The sequence below is a fragment of the Grammomys surdaster genome, unplaced genomic scaffold (genome assembly GCF_004785775.1).
Source record: "Grammomys surdaster isolate TR1022 unplaced genomic scaffold, NIH_TR_1.0 351, whole genome shotgun sequence".
NCBI classification, from domain to species: Eukaryota; Metazoa; Chordata; class Mammalia; order Rodentia; family Muridae; genus Grammomys; species Grammomys surdaster.
The window spans coordinates 2,635,506-2,649,956 of NW_021604770.1; the positions used below are offsets into that span (position 1 = coordinate 2,635,506).

At 38.2% G+C, this 14,451-nt stretch overlaps 1 long non-coding RNA gene across 1 annotated transcript in view; it reads right to left on the reverse strand.

Moving 5' to 3' along the window:
• LOC114631109 overlaps positions 1-14,163 on the reverse strand; it is a 17,505-nt gene extending 3,342 nt beyond the window's left edge. Inside the window, exon 1 of the long non-coding RNA XR_003712910.1 lies at positions 14,061-14,163. This is a non-coding gene — a long non-coding RNA (uncharacterized LOC114631109). The remainder of the gene's footprint in view (positions 1-14,060) is intronic.
• Between the last annotated feature and the right edge of the window lie 288 nt (positions 14,164-14,451).

Consider the following 14,451-nt stretch of genomic DNA (forward strand, 5'->3'; position numbering starts at 1 on the left):
ATATGATTTCTGATTATTCTCTTCTACCTAATACCTTTATAATTAATTCCTTTGTTGATTAACTTCAGACCAATTCAATTCTGTAGGCTTCAAATCGATACCAATTTAGGCAAAACAGATGGTACAGTTAATGATCTTTGAGACCTTAACAGACTCTCTCTATAAAGGGTTAAAGGGACTTGAAACAGCAACAACTGAATGCCCTAGGCATGAAAGTGTAAGGAGACAGAACCAGTCCTGCCTTCCAGAGAGATTAGATACAGAAAAAAGCCCATGTAGATAGGTGTAGAAGAGACACAGCCAGCTCACAAAAAGCTTGTGGTGAAAGACAGTAAATTAACCTCCCACTCTCACCACCTCTACTGCCTTGACTCTCTGCCAGTGTGTCCCACTGCCCAAACCCAAGTAAAGGCCAGTGGGCATGACAAATATTAGTGTTATTCATGTTAGTCACCCTCTAGAAATGAACCCGTTTGAAAGAGTAAAGAGTAAATTCGTAAGAGTGAATAGAAAATATCTTACGTGTTCTGACTAATCATTTGTGATGTATTTAGCTTTATTTAGTGATGTTGGGTGAAGTGAAGGTATTAAGATTGGGCTAAGTCATGATGACTTGTGCCTTTAATTGCAGCATTTTGGAGGAAGAAGCAGGTAGATCTCTGTGAGTTCAAGGGCAGCCTGGTCTGCATAGTAAGTTACCATCCAGAGCTACATAGTAAGAACCTATCTCTAAAATAGCATACAAGATAATAAGATTTACCACTGATGTATTGCTTTCACACAAACAAATATCTGTTCATCCAAGACTAGGCACTGACAAAAGACAAAGTCCAACCCCCTCCTAAAAAATGTATCACAGAGTCTTATCTTTAATATAACCTGCTATGCACCCTGATACCTCCAAACATCATGTTCAACAAGGCAATAGGACTGAACGATGCCCGGGACCCCAGGTGAGGGTTCTATGACCCTCCACACCCACTTCTACTAGAAAGTGTCAAAGCCCCATAGGCATTAACATGAACCTAACTATCACTGCACCATTTTGCTTACTCAGTGCCATGATTACGAAACTACGAGTCAAGGCTATCCCTGCATTACAATGGCTATGGGATGGTCATATTCCATCCAATAGAAAATCTATACTACAACAAGCATATTATTGATAATGTCACAATGTTCTATCATTGATCATCTAGCTAAGAGGCAGAAGGGGTTTTACAGAATAAGCAAGAGTATTTGGGATTAGGGAGTATTGCCTGAGGTTTCTAGTGCACCAACAATCCCTGTGATCTTGTGGATATGAGTAGGAGAACAGAGAAACCCCAAAATCAGATTTCTTAAAATCCACAGGACTCAAAGCAAAATAAAAATAAGTTTTAAGCCATTCTTGGCTATTCTTTACCTCTCACATTCAATCTAATAAGGCTTTGTGGATCTATCTCAAAGCACACCCTACACAGGCAAGTCTCACCCCAATTGTAGCACTATTACTACAATCATTAGTCATGCAATCACTTAAATAAAAACTAAAAAGGTACCTGACATCCGAGCCATTCACAAACTACTGCCTTGATTAGCTTTCCTAGTGCAAATCATCATTACCCAAAATCAAATTGCTCATTCATTGATTCTTAGTGATCTCCTTCATGGTAAGTCCCATGAGGGTGAGAGCTGCCTATTTGTCACACAGATGTTCTCTAGCTCAAGTACAGTGCTTGTCAAATAATAGCCATTCAATACATTTCTAAATCAGTAAGTCAGTGAATCTTAAAGCCTTCCTTAAGGTGGTACTTATTAAAAGCCACTAGAGATTAGTTAATTTGTATGTCACTGCTTAGATCATGTTTGGTGCAGGTATTTATGGGGAAAGATGTGGACAGAAAATAAATTCTTCATTCTCAGGTTTGGATTCATTTTATTGCTGATCAAAAGAAATTATTTCAACTAAGTTTCATCCATATCCACAATTGAATATTCAATATCAAGATTTTTGTCAAGTTTGGAGAAGTTAAAATAAGAATACCCTCATTGTTTTACCATTTTCTCCAACTGATTATTTGGTGATGACCATTAAAAGACAAAAATTTTGTTTGTTTCTTAAAACAAAGTCTCACTACCATGGCCCAGGCCAGCCTGGAAAGATATCATGTAACACAGGCTACTCTCAAATTCTCAGTCCTCATGTCTCTTCCACCTGAGAGCACGATTAGATGCCTTTGTCACTTTACCTGGCCTAAATACAAGAGCTTGAAACTAGAGAGATGGCTCAGCTGTTAACAGTTCTTGTTTCTCTTCCAGAGGACCCAGGTTCAGTTCGCATGTTGCACAACTCACAACTTCCTATTACTCCAGCTCCAAGGAATTAGATATCCTTTTCTGACTTCTTCTACACACACACACACACACACACACACACACACACACACAAATATTTGAACTACAAGAATTTTAAAAATTAAATTGTCTATATAATGTCAGTCATATGTCATAAGAGGAAATATATGATGTATCTGCTTTTACTACATCAAAAATTTACTAATTGCCCTAAAAGTAGTAATGAATGTGATGCTAGTAGCCCCCCCCCAAAAAATTCAGAATTCCTAACTTTAAGAAACTAAAATTCTATTCAGAAATCAAAATGAATAAAGCCATAGTTATATTAATATTGTTATGTGTGACATTAGAATGCATCAGGCAACAGTGTACATCATGGAGTATAGTGAACGAATATGATTGCATCACCTATTGTCTTCAGAGTTGTCTGGGTTTCTATAAACAGACTCTGTGGTGATCTCACAGTGATGTCACCTGATGCCACACTTTTCAGAATGTCCTCCTAGTTAAGAATCACATGCCAGTAAGTAGAATGTAAGTTTAAAATGACCACATGAAGAAATGCCTGAGAAATAAGAGAGACTCCATTGCCTTTGTCCAAAACAATTTAAGGAAAGCCTCAAAAGTTACACTTGAGCTGACCTTCAAGCCCAGCATGTCAGCTGGGGCAACTGGGCTGGTATCTCACTGTGCTAACAAGCCTGCCTGTTACCCTGAAGTAAATGCTGTCTTTGATAGGCTTTAGTTGGCAAGAGAAAACATGACCAGGTCATCATTGTTTTAGGTAAATTAGCTCAGCATGATTGTAAAAGGCCAATTAGACAGCAAAGAGAGCAGATGCAGAAGTCCAGTTAATAGGTTATTGCTAGTTGGAGGTGGGGGAAACAGAAGACAGGACAGAAACCATCAACTTCTCTGTGAGTTGACAGTAAAACAAAAGGCAAATTTCTCTTCCGCTACTGAAGCCAAATAGAACACAGGCCATGAATTAGTCTCCTAAGACTGAGATACTTTTTTTTTTTAAACCACCTATAGAATTGAGGTAAATTACAGTCAGTAAGGAAAAGTAGAAAACATTATTTCAATTTTCTTGTCTGGGGTCCTTTTTGTCTTTCAGAGAAGCAGGAATTATATTTGCTAAGAAACTCAGAGAAAGAATACTTACTGCTTTATTTAGGTGCTCCAAGTGTCACATAAGACATGTAAGAAATTATTCTAAGTATAAAGATAATAGCAATGTGAAACCAATCAGTGTTTCCATTTGGGAGAAAAAAACAGAGAATGTGATGTCTGGCTGGTTAGAAACTCCTCTGAGCCTTTAGCTGTTCATAAGGCTTTGGAATCCTCCAACTCTAAGGCCTTAATTGTCTCTACTCCATCGAGACAGGATTTGTATTTATTTACACCTGACTTCTATGGTTTATTTTCCCTTCTGTACTCAACCCTGCTTGGCCCCATCCCTTGCTATTGTAAATACTTTGACTTTTAAAATCCCATCACTCAACATTATCCACCCAATCACTTTCTTCAATAGCCTGTGCCCTTCTAACCTTCTGTTATCTGAAAGCCATCCCACCTAGAATCCTGAGATTCTTGAATACAGATGGATATGTTTGCTTGGTATTCTGAGCGTTATTAGAATCTTCATTTTTCATTTCTTCTTTATTCTGTCTTCTTGGATTCTGTCTTCTTTATTCATTAAAGTTTTCCTAAATATAGATGATATTTCTAATGAGTAAAAGTTGTTAGGACCGTATGAACTGGAAAGGAAAAACAAAGCATTTTGCTTTAAGCATTTATTCTTGGGGCGAATCATCCCAAAAAGTCAGTACTGGGTCTCCATCTGGTGGCCAAAAATTTTGCTTTCACATTTTCAAGGATCTCATCGGTTTTCACTATATTTGCTTGGAGTGCATTAAAAAGATTAAATATATGAGGAATTACTATAAAAAGAATATATAAATTCAGAAGATTATAAGTCCATGTAAACATTAAAGAAATCCAAATTCCTGTAGACAATACAGTCCAATTTTATGCAGAAAATAAAAGAGATAGTTGGACTTAAGCAAAGATATTTAGTTATAGTTAGAAAGTGTATGTAATTTGACAATACATCAACAATTTTCCTAAATGCAAGGACTTCAGTGAAGAAGCTAAACAAGCATTTTCCTCTGAAGGAGGCTTAAACTCTAGTTGACACAGATAAAGTAAATATAGACTCTAGTGTTTCTATAGCTGAAATTGTTTGGAGAAAAGGCACTGTTCTTAAGAATGATCACATTGGGCCCCTCTACAATTAAATTGAGACTACTATCAAAAAACATTTAAGAGCTCCTCACTCAAAGTAACCAGACACAAGCAAGTGCTTGGCAGCTGCCAATCAAAGGATCAAAATGTCCCAATTACTTAATAGCTTAGCTTATTTGAAGGAGAAATAATCATCGAAGGAGGCACACAACAACTTGGTCTTAACAATATTTAGCACTGGTTAACTCTTAGTCAAATACTTATAGGGAGGGTGGGATCTTTCTGATTCAGTTGGAGAAGAGAGTAACAGGAAATCTGGGAGCAAATGGAACCAAAGAGGAAGTGAGGGACAAAATGTGGGGCAGCTTCAGAGAACCCACAAAGATTATATGTTCTAAATTCTGAGGTAAGTCAGTACGGTTTTGGATAGGGTCATAGTTTGGCTTTGATAGTTTTATTTGTGATTGTGGCATGGAGTGGGAGTGAGGTGCAGAAGCAATATCAGAGATCCCACTTAGAGGTCTGTAGCAATGATCTTGGTGAGAAGCTGTAGTGATTTAGTCTCTGATGGTAGAGCAGAAAAAGTAGAATTTAGGAGGAACATTTTATAGATTAAGCTAATAGGGAAGTCTGTAAAGCATAAGGAAAAAAAGCAACTAAGGGATATAAAATTCTGGCCAAGTATATGTAAAGCCAAATACTGAGGTTGGAGAAGACTGGGAAAGAACAGTTTGACAAAGTGGAGGAGTGAAATAGGGAGTGGGGGACGACAACAACAAAATAATTTAACCTGGGAATCCAGGTAACTTGCCTATTAAATATCCATGTAAAAACATCAAGAATATAACAAAATATAAGAGTCCTTTCTTCAAAGGAAATATAAGAAATAGAGTTACAAAGTCCAAACCACTGTTCTGTAATTTACGTGATTGGTCAACGGGAAAAACATGCAGTGTCGCCTTGATAGCATCTACCAAAATGAGTTGAATATACATCATAGTGAGGTCATAATACTGAGTGTGTAGGGGCTGACATCATAACAAGTCCAATTTCTGGACTTGTATCTATATATGATCACACAGCCCAGGCACCATGGTGCATGAAGGAAGTTAAGGTTTAGTTGCGAACTAAACCTTTTCAGACTGGGTGATAAGCAATCAAGTAAACAAAATGCTCCGAACAAGGGTTCACTTTCTGTATTAGCCACTCCTCTCATTGCAATATGCCAATACCTCACGGTTTGAGGGTACAGTCTACCAGAGGCCACAAAACAGAGTGACCAGAGTGACTCACAGCTGTGCTAGGAGAACTAGTTGTATCTGAGTAAATCACTGAGGACAAACAGGATGAGAAGTGGGACTCGGTTATAAAACTCATGGCCTGAGCCTTGCTTGACCTGCACAGAAACCTACTTCCTCTGACTAGACCCTGCCTCCCCCAAAATTACACAACCTCACCCCCAAATAGTCAGGAACCAAGTGTACAAAGACAGTAGTCTGTAAGTGACAGTCTCTTCTTCAACTGTAACACTGTGTAAGAAAGCAGGGTGGCAGTATGAGTCAGTGGAAATGACCACATGACTTGTGAAGTGACAGAGGTTACGAAAAACAAGGGTTGTCAGAGACAGGACCCAAGAGAGAGCCAGAGTAAAGCAAAACAACACTTTATTTCTTAAAACCAATGTGATCTAAAGATGACATTTCCCAAGCATTAAATTGTACTATTAACACATGAGCTATGTAAAACAGTCAAACAAAGAAATAGTCCAGACAAGTGAATGTTCACAACTTGTCGGTGAACATGAGTGGAATGGACCACCTTGTTGTTCTAGTTGGATGCCATCATTACCATGGTGTGGATGTTACTTATTATGTCCCCAGTTAATAGTACACGATGAGGGCTATTCTACACAGCTCTGTGACCATTGTGACAATTTCTTGTCAGTAGAAATAATCAAGTCAAAGTGGTTTAATCATAAGTCAAGCTTGCCAAGTGAAGAATGGCAGAAATAATCTTGCCAACACCACATGGTATACACACAAAGCAGCACATTTCTTTACCTGCTGAGATATATGTCACTATTAAAGACCGAAGGATTAAAAGTTCCTGTTCTGAACAAATAAAAAGATAATCAGACACATCAGTAAATCATATTGTAGTCTAGAAAAGCTAGGGTGGTTGGGGGAGTACACAATTAATGGATGTTTGTGGCATGAACACTTAACTTTCAATTTATTACCCTTAACATAATGGATAGAGAGCCTCTGCCTACAATCTTGGATGACAACTAGAGTGTACAGGGAAGAAAGTTATTATGAGTGGGAAAAATCACATTCAGCCTGTGTGAATAAAAATAGTTCAAAGGCCCATAGTGAGTGGCACCATTAAGAGGTGTGACCTTGTTGAAGTAGGTGTGGTCTTGGTGGAGGAAGTGTGCTCTGTCCCTGCTGCCTTGGGATCCTGATATAGAGCTCTCATTTGCCTCTCCAACACCATGTCTGCTTGCATGCTGCTATGCTTCTTGACATGACAAAACCTCTGAAACTGTAAGCTATCCCCAATTAAATGATTTCCTCTGTAAGAGTTCCTATGGTCTTGGTTTGTCTTCATAGTAATGGAACCCTAACTTAGACAACCTTTTCATCATGCATTCAGTCTGGAGGGTATGGATAAAGCATTCAGTCCATTTTTTCTACATGCTTTATGTAGGTACTCAGACATACTTGCATGAAAATTTACTGGCCCGCTCTCTCTAAATAAAAGCTTATTCTTACATGCTTGCCAAAATGGTCCAAGTATATTCAGTTTCTCAACAAAGACTCAAAAACACATGAAAAAAACAATAGCAAAAAAAAACTGTAAATAAAAAGTAAGACTAAATAATCACTCTAAATACTCATTACTCTTTATCTGTATAGCAAGAGAAAGAAACCTCAAAGGATGCTCTCAATAAGATCACCGATATCAAGCAACATCAGTGAGTAGCAAGTCTGTTTAAAAAAAAGAGACCGAGAGAAAAATCTTTTCCACCACAACTGTCTTAGTGTTTCCATTGCTGTAAAGAGACACCATGACCAAGGCAACTCTTAAAAAGGACAACATTTAATTGGGGCTGGCTTACAGCTTCAGAAGGTCAGTCCATTATCATCAAGGCAGGAAGCAAGGCAGCATCCAGGTAGGCATGACACTGGAGGAGCTGAGAGTTCTAGACCTTGTTTCTGAAGAAAAACAGAAGACTGACTTCCAGCCAGAAAGGAGGAAGTTCTCTGAAAGCCTATCCACACAGTGACACACTTCCCCCAACAAGGCCACACCTCCTAATAGTGCCACTCCCTGGCCAAGCATATGTAGACCACCACAAAGACTGAGTAAACTGGTGTGGTCACTGGGAGGGCTATCTGTCAATATGAGGAAAATGCAGTATGCTTATGTGCTGTAGTCTTAGCATTCCACTTAAATACATACTCGGTTTCTCAAGGACACACGTACAACAAAAATTTCAAACCATAAACTACCAAGCAAGAGGTGATAATCTAGTCACTTCAAACTTAAGGAAGCATTCAATAGAACTGTATGTGTTGTGGTGCTGTTTATATGCATATGGTGTGAGCTAATTAACACTGTCAACCTTGTGAACATTGTCTGTTACATCACATGAAGTGAGAATGTTTGAGATCATCACTCTCAGCAGATGCCAGGCATAGATGGCAACCATTGACTACACTCACAAACAAACTGCACTTTCTGAATGCACGGTTTGTATAACTGAAGCTTTGCAGTCTTTGATCAATTCCTCTCCCACCTTGCCATCCTCAAAGTCCTGAAAGCCTGACAACCCCTTCTCCTCCCTTATTCTGTGAGTTTGGCTGTTTCAGAAACATCATTAACTCTTTGTCCATTCAGCTTATTTCACTTTAACATACTCTCCTCCTGATATATGTATGATTTGCTTCACATTTATGTCTGAAGAATGCTCTTTGTATATGTGATTTTTTTTGTCCATTCATCCATTGTCAGACACTCAGTTCTGTTGCTGCAATAAAACATCATGGCTAAAATGACTTACAGAAGAAACAGTTTAGTTTGACTTTTAGCTCCTGAGGGGGAGGCCATAATATGATGGGATACCATGGTATCAGGTTCAGGAAGCTGAGAATTCTCATCTTCAACTATAAAGCAGGGAAGAATACAGGAACTAGGGTAAGGCTATAAATTCTCAAAGTCGACACCCAGTGATATTCTTCCTCTAGCAAGGTTCAACCTCGTAAAAGGTGGTCTGCCCATACATCACTACCAACTGTCCCCAAGTGCTCCAATAACTGAGCCTATAAGGAAGGAGGGAAGGGTTCATTCAAACCATCACAAAGCATTTCCACTGTTGCAAAATCTTGGCTATAATGAGTATCCTGGGAATGAATCTACACAGCTCCTCAGTGTGATAACTTCTGCTGTGAAACCAGAATCTCACATTCTCCAATCTTCATTAAAATTGTTACTTTTGTCATAAACATTTGTACTAACAGGCAAAAAGGTGTGAGGTGGCCATGTTATCAAAAGATATCTATAGATAAACATCATCTGTACCAAAATTCCAATCACATCCTTCACAGAAATAGAAAAGGAAATCCTAAAATTCATATGGGAGTACAGAAGCCCAGGGATAATTAGAGATGGTGGCACTCACCAACAGTCTCAGAACTTGTAGGTTCAGGAAGGAGGATCGTAGTTCAAGGCCAACCTCAGCTACACAGCAACCCTGAGGCCAACTGCATCACCACAAAATAAAACTGTGTCTCAAGAAGAATCATCAGGCAGAGGCAGGCAGATCTCTGTGAGTTCAAGGTCAGTGTGCTCTACAGAGTGAGTTCCAGGACAGCCAAGGATACACAGAGAAACTTTGTCTCCAAGAAAAGTAAAATAAAACAAAACCCAAAAAAACAAAAAGTAAGAATAAAGTTAAAAATTAACGGTCAAAGCAACTCTGATTAAAGAACAATATTGGCAATGGCTAGCCTCCAATTATACTACAGAACCATAGAGACAAAAACAGCATGATCCCGCTGCAAAAGATACTTATATCAATGGACTAGAAGAATAAAGGCTCCAGAATAAACGCACACAGCTACAGCCACATGATTCTTAACAAAAGTGCCAAAAACACACTTTAGAGAAAGGATAGCTTCTTTAATAAATGGAATAAGAAAATAAGATGTCCATATTTAGGATACATCAATGACAAATCAACCTCTCACCCTATATAGAAATCAATTAAAAATGGGTTAAAGGCATTTATGAAGACCTGAAATTTTTAAATACTTGTGAGAGAGACAGGAAAATCCTCTAGAAATAGAAAAAGACATATGAATAAGACTCCAATAACTTAGAAAATAACACCAAGAGCTGACAATAGGATTGCATCAAATTAAAAGGCTTCTTTACAGCAAAGAAAATAATAAACAAAGTGAAGAGAGAAAGCCTTACAGATTGGAAAAACATTTTCACCAGCCTTTCTTCTGATAATGAATTAATTTCTAGAACTCCAAAAACTAAATACAGAAGAAAAATACTCAAATAAGTAGACAATTGAGCTGAAAAGAGACAATTTGAAATATCTACAAAATGCCTTATAGTCTGCTAGTAAGATGACACTGTATATGTATTATATATGTACAATATAGAGATACAAAATGATATATCATAGAACCATTACTTCCAAAACACCAAAATTAGACAAAACAATAAAAAGGAATGGGTAAGTTGTGGAATGCTCATTATAGTCCAATGCTCCATGGCAGTGAAAGGTAATGGTTCATGACTACATGCATCAAAGGGTATGAACCTCGAAACTCTAATAATGAGCAAATGGGTCAGAAGAACACATAAAATAGGCCTCCATTTTACAAGGCAGATAGGTATCAAATAGAAAAATCTAGACATAGATTCCAGAATACAGGATATTTAATTCATTGTGATATTTGTCGTTCAAGTCTATAGATGAGGAATGGATTGTTTAATAAGTAGTCACAGCAAAAAAATTGTTTGTCTTCAAAAGTATATTTCATCCGTAAGTTATACCACAGCTAAAAACAAATTATTATTAAAACAAATTATTATTAATTAGCTGGACATAACTTGCCAGGTTTGTTTGAGACTGATCCACATGTTCTCCTAATCTAGAAGAGCTAAATAAATTATAAGATACATTTCTTTGATGAATTATTAGGGAGTGAGTAAGGAGCAGAGTAGAAGCAAACTCTGAGAAAAGAGAAAGGACAAGTGCCCCATGCATCACACCGATTTACCAAAGGGTACAAGCAGATAAAAACGCTGGCACTGAAAATCTGAGAAGCTGAGCAAATAGCAATCAATCTCAAAGAACTGGGACACAACAGAATTGCATATCCTCTCAATAGGGCAGAGTCCCAGACATCCTTTAAGACTTCCTATAGAGACCAGCCACCATCGTCAAGGATAAGAATGAACCAACTGAGTAAGCATAGCATCAAGACATGTCAGTTCCTGACGTGTTTGGGTAGTCTGCTCTTTAGCAAAAGTATCTCATCCAAGAGAAGATGACATCGTTGGCTTCCCTAAACAGTGTTCTGTAGTCAATCAAAAGTGAACAATATAATGCATGGTGGAAAACCAAAAGAACAAAACAGTCAGGCAGTTCTGATCCTGGAGGTGTTAAATAGGGTGTGGGGTGACTGCATAGTCAAAGATAAGATAAAATGGAGATTATTTTAGCAAAGAATGGGAAATGATGTTAAAAACTGATGAAAATTTTAGACCTGAGAATGCAATACTGAGTTAAGACTGGGTTACACAGAGCTATAGGAAGATACGTAGACTGCAACCGAACACAAAGGGGTTAGAAATGAAGGGAACTGTGTGGGATGTGTGACAGTCAAAAACTTTAGCATGGTGAGTGGCTGGGATCTCACAAGTAGAGTAGGGGAAGGAATATAGTAAATATTCAAAGATTTCATGTCGAAGGATTCAACAAAACAGGACTTCAAAAAATACAGTTAAATATTAAAATGTGATCAAACTCCAAACAGAAGAATTACAAATCTATAAACACAGGTTCATTATACAAACATTTTTGAAAAAGAAGATGGAGTCTTAAGGAACAAACAAGGGAGGAGGTAGGGTAATTATTTTAAGAGAAAACCAGTCAGATTTAAAGCTGAATTCTCAACAACAACCAAATGAAAGTCTGACTACAAGATGCCCTTAAACATCTGAAAGGTGGGTAGAATTCTAAGGTTCATCACTGTGGGTTGATCATCTAAACTGGATTGAGAATTCCCAGGAAAACAAATATTTGGGCATGTATGTGAGCTTGTTTCCAGAAAGGTTTAACTAAGTAAAGCAGACTCACACTAAAGATGGGCTATGCAATTCCATGGGGTCCAAGAGATGAAGTGAGCTAAACACCAGCCAACTCTCCTCCATCACATCTTCCCTGCTCTGATGGACCGAAACTTAAGAGTACAGTAAATAACTCTTCCCCTTGGGTTGTTTTGTCTGGGATTTGGTTGAAACAATAATTTCTAAAAGGATTAGTATAATAAAAAGGTAAAAGCAGTAAGTCTATTATCAAAGTAAGGAATTATACCTTGCTCAATATCTGATATAAAAAATGAATTATGAATATTAGCAAGATATAAAATACACACTTAACATAATTTCAAGGACTGTTTGGAACACTACACCCCCCACCACACAGTCTTTGCACGGACACACACAGCATTAATAAGTTGTATGTGGATCACAGAACAAGAGTCAGCAAATTTAAAAGAATTTAACTTTATTCAGAAAAATTCGATGACATTGACAGAGTTAGTTTGGAGAGAAAAAATGAAACTGAAATGTCCATAGACATGGAAAGCAAGTTTTGTGGCTGTTTTGGTTTGGGGGTTGGGGTTTTGGCTTTAGTTTTTGTTATGAATCATGGGCCAAAAGCAATTCATGGAGAAAGGGTTTGCTTGGATTTTAAGTCCAATTACAGTTCATCATAACGGGAAGTCAGCTATGGACTCAAGGCAGAAACCTAAAACCAGGAACTGAGGCAGAGGCCATGGGACAATCCCTGGCTTTCTCCCTGGGGCTTGCTCAGCTTGCTTTCTTTTATGCCCTAGGCCCACCTGCCCAGGAATGGCATTATCCAAAGTGAGCTTGGTCCTCCCAAAACTATCATTAATCAAGAAAATGTCCCTATAGATGTGTTTAAACACCAATCTGATCGGGACATCTTCCCCTTTGAGGTCCCCTCTTTCCAAATAACTCTAGCTTATGTCAAGTTGACAAAAACCTAATCAGCACATGGTTTAAGAGAGAGATGTAAATTTAAAACATGAAAATGACTAATAATGAAAATGAAACGTAGAATCATTGTGAAAAGTTGGGGCAGGTAGAGCAAATGAAGGCCAAAGAAATCCAAAGGAAAGAAATAAAAAGAAATTCATTCATCCTTCATGAAACCAGAACCTTATGCCTCCTGTGATTTTCAAATAAAAAGAACCAGAGCTCCTCTATGTCTGGAGTATCTCTTATTGCCAGAGGAGGTAAGGACAAGGAATGTGTTCTAAGATCAACATTAATGGGACTGTTTTAGTTAGGGTTTCTATTGCAGTGAACAAACACAGCAATGATGATGATGGCAGCTCTTATAAAGGATGGCATTTAACTGGGGCTGGATTACAGTTCAGAGATTTAGTCCATTAACGTCATGGCAGACATGCAGCCAGACATAGAGCTAGAGAAGGAACTGAGAGTTCTACATCTTGTTCAGCAGGCAGCAGGAAGAGACAGCTACTGGGCCTAGCTTGAGTATTTGAAACCTTAAAGCCAACCCCCAGTGATAGACTTCCTCCAAGAAGGCCACACATCCTAATAGTGCTACTCTCTATGAGCCTCTTGGGGGCATTTTCATTCAAACCACTATAGGGACAAGAGTATAAGATGACAGAGCTTCCAATAGCCCAATTTAGAATGATCTAAGTCATGATATAACCCTAGGTTATACCCTAAAATATCAGGTAAATGTCTATGAGTCCATACTAACATAAAGGAGGGATGAGAGAGAGAGAGAGAGACAGAGAGAGAGAGAGAGAGACAGAGAGATCCTGTGTAGAAGGAGCTTGGTAATTTATGTGAATAATCCCCTCAGAGAGGAGCATAACTTTCAACATTGTGTGTAAGCCTGATGAAGGAGAAGTCTCATCAAGACTACATCAGCCTGGAGACCAAGGTTTGTTTCCATCATTACAGATGTCATGCTAATAGTAAGCACATGGTGAGAACATAACACTATTTAAAAAATTCTAAGAGAATATCATCAACAATTTGTGATAATAAAGCTGAAATTTTCCAATTAAATATTGATGAAAGTCAATAAGAAAAGATTTACCTCCTAGAAAATGTAATTCTCAAGATAATGAAGATCAATAAACATATAACATTTGACTTACTTGCAGAGAGATGAAAAATGCAACCACCACAAGATAACATCATCCTAGTCATCAAAACAGGTATGATGAAAACGTGGTGAAAATTCAAGTCCCAGCACTGTGATAGCACTCCTAGAAGTGGGAAGGGATAGACAACTTAGATAAACCAGGGGTTTACTAAAAAATCAGTGATTACTGATCTATCTGTTCCCTGTGAACTGTTGGCTTCTTCCTCAAGTTCATATCCTGCTGGAAGAATAGTGAACAAGAATGTCCATGGCTCCATAGATTCATGGGCTAGGACCCCAAACACCCACCAACAGCCTATCAGAAGGGAGGGCCACTGGGTGGACTACCAAATACCAGGGGAAGGGAACAAGCTGCTCTACAAGAGGTAGACAAAACACAAGCA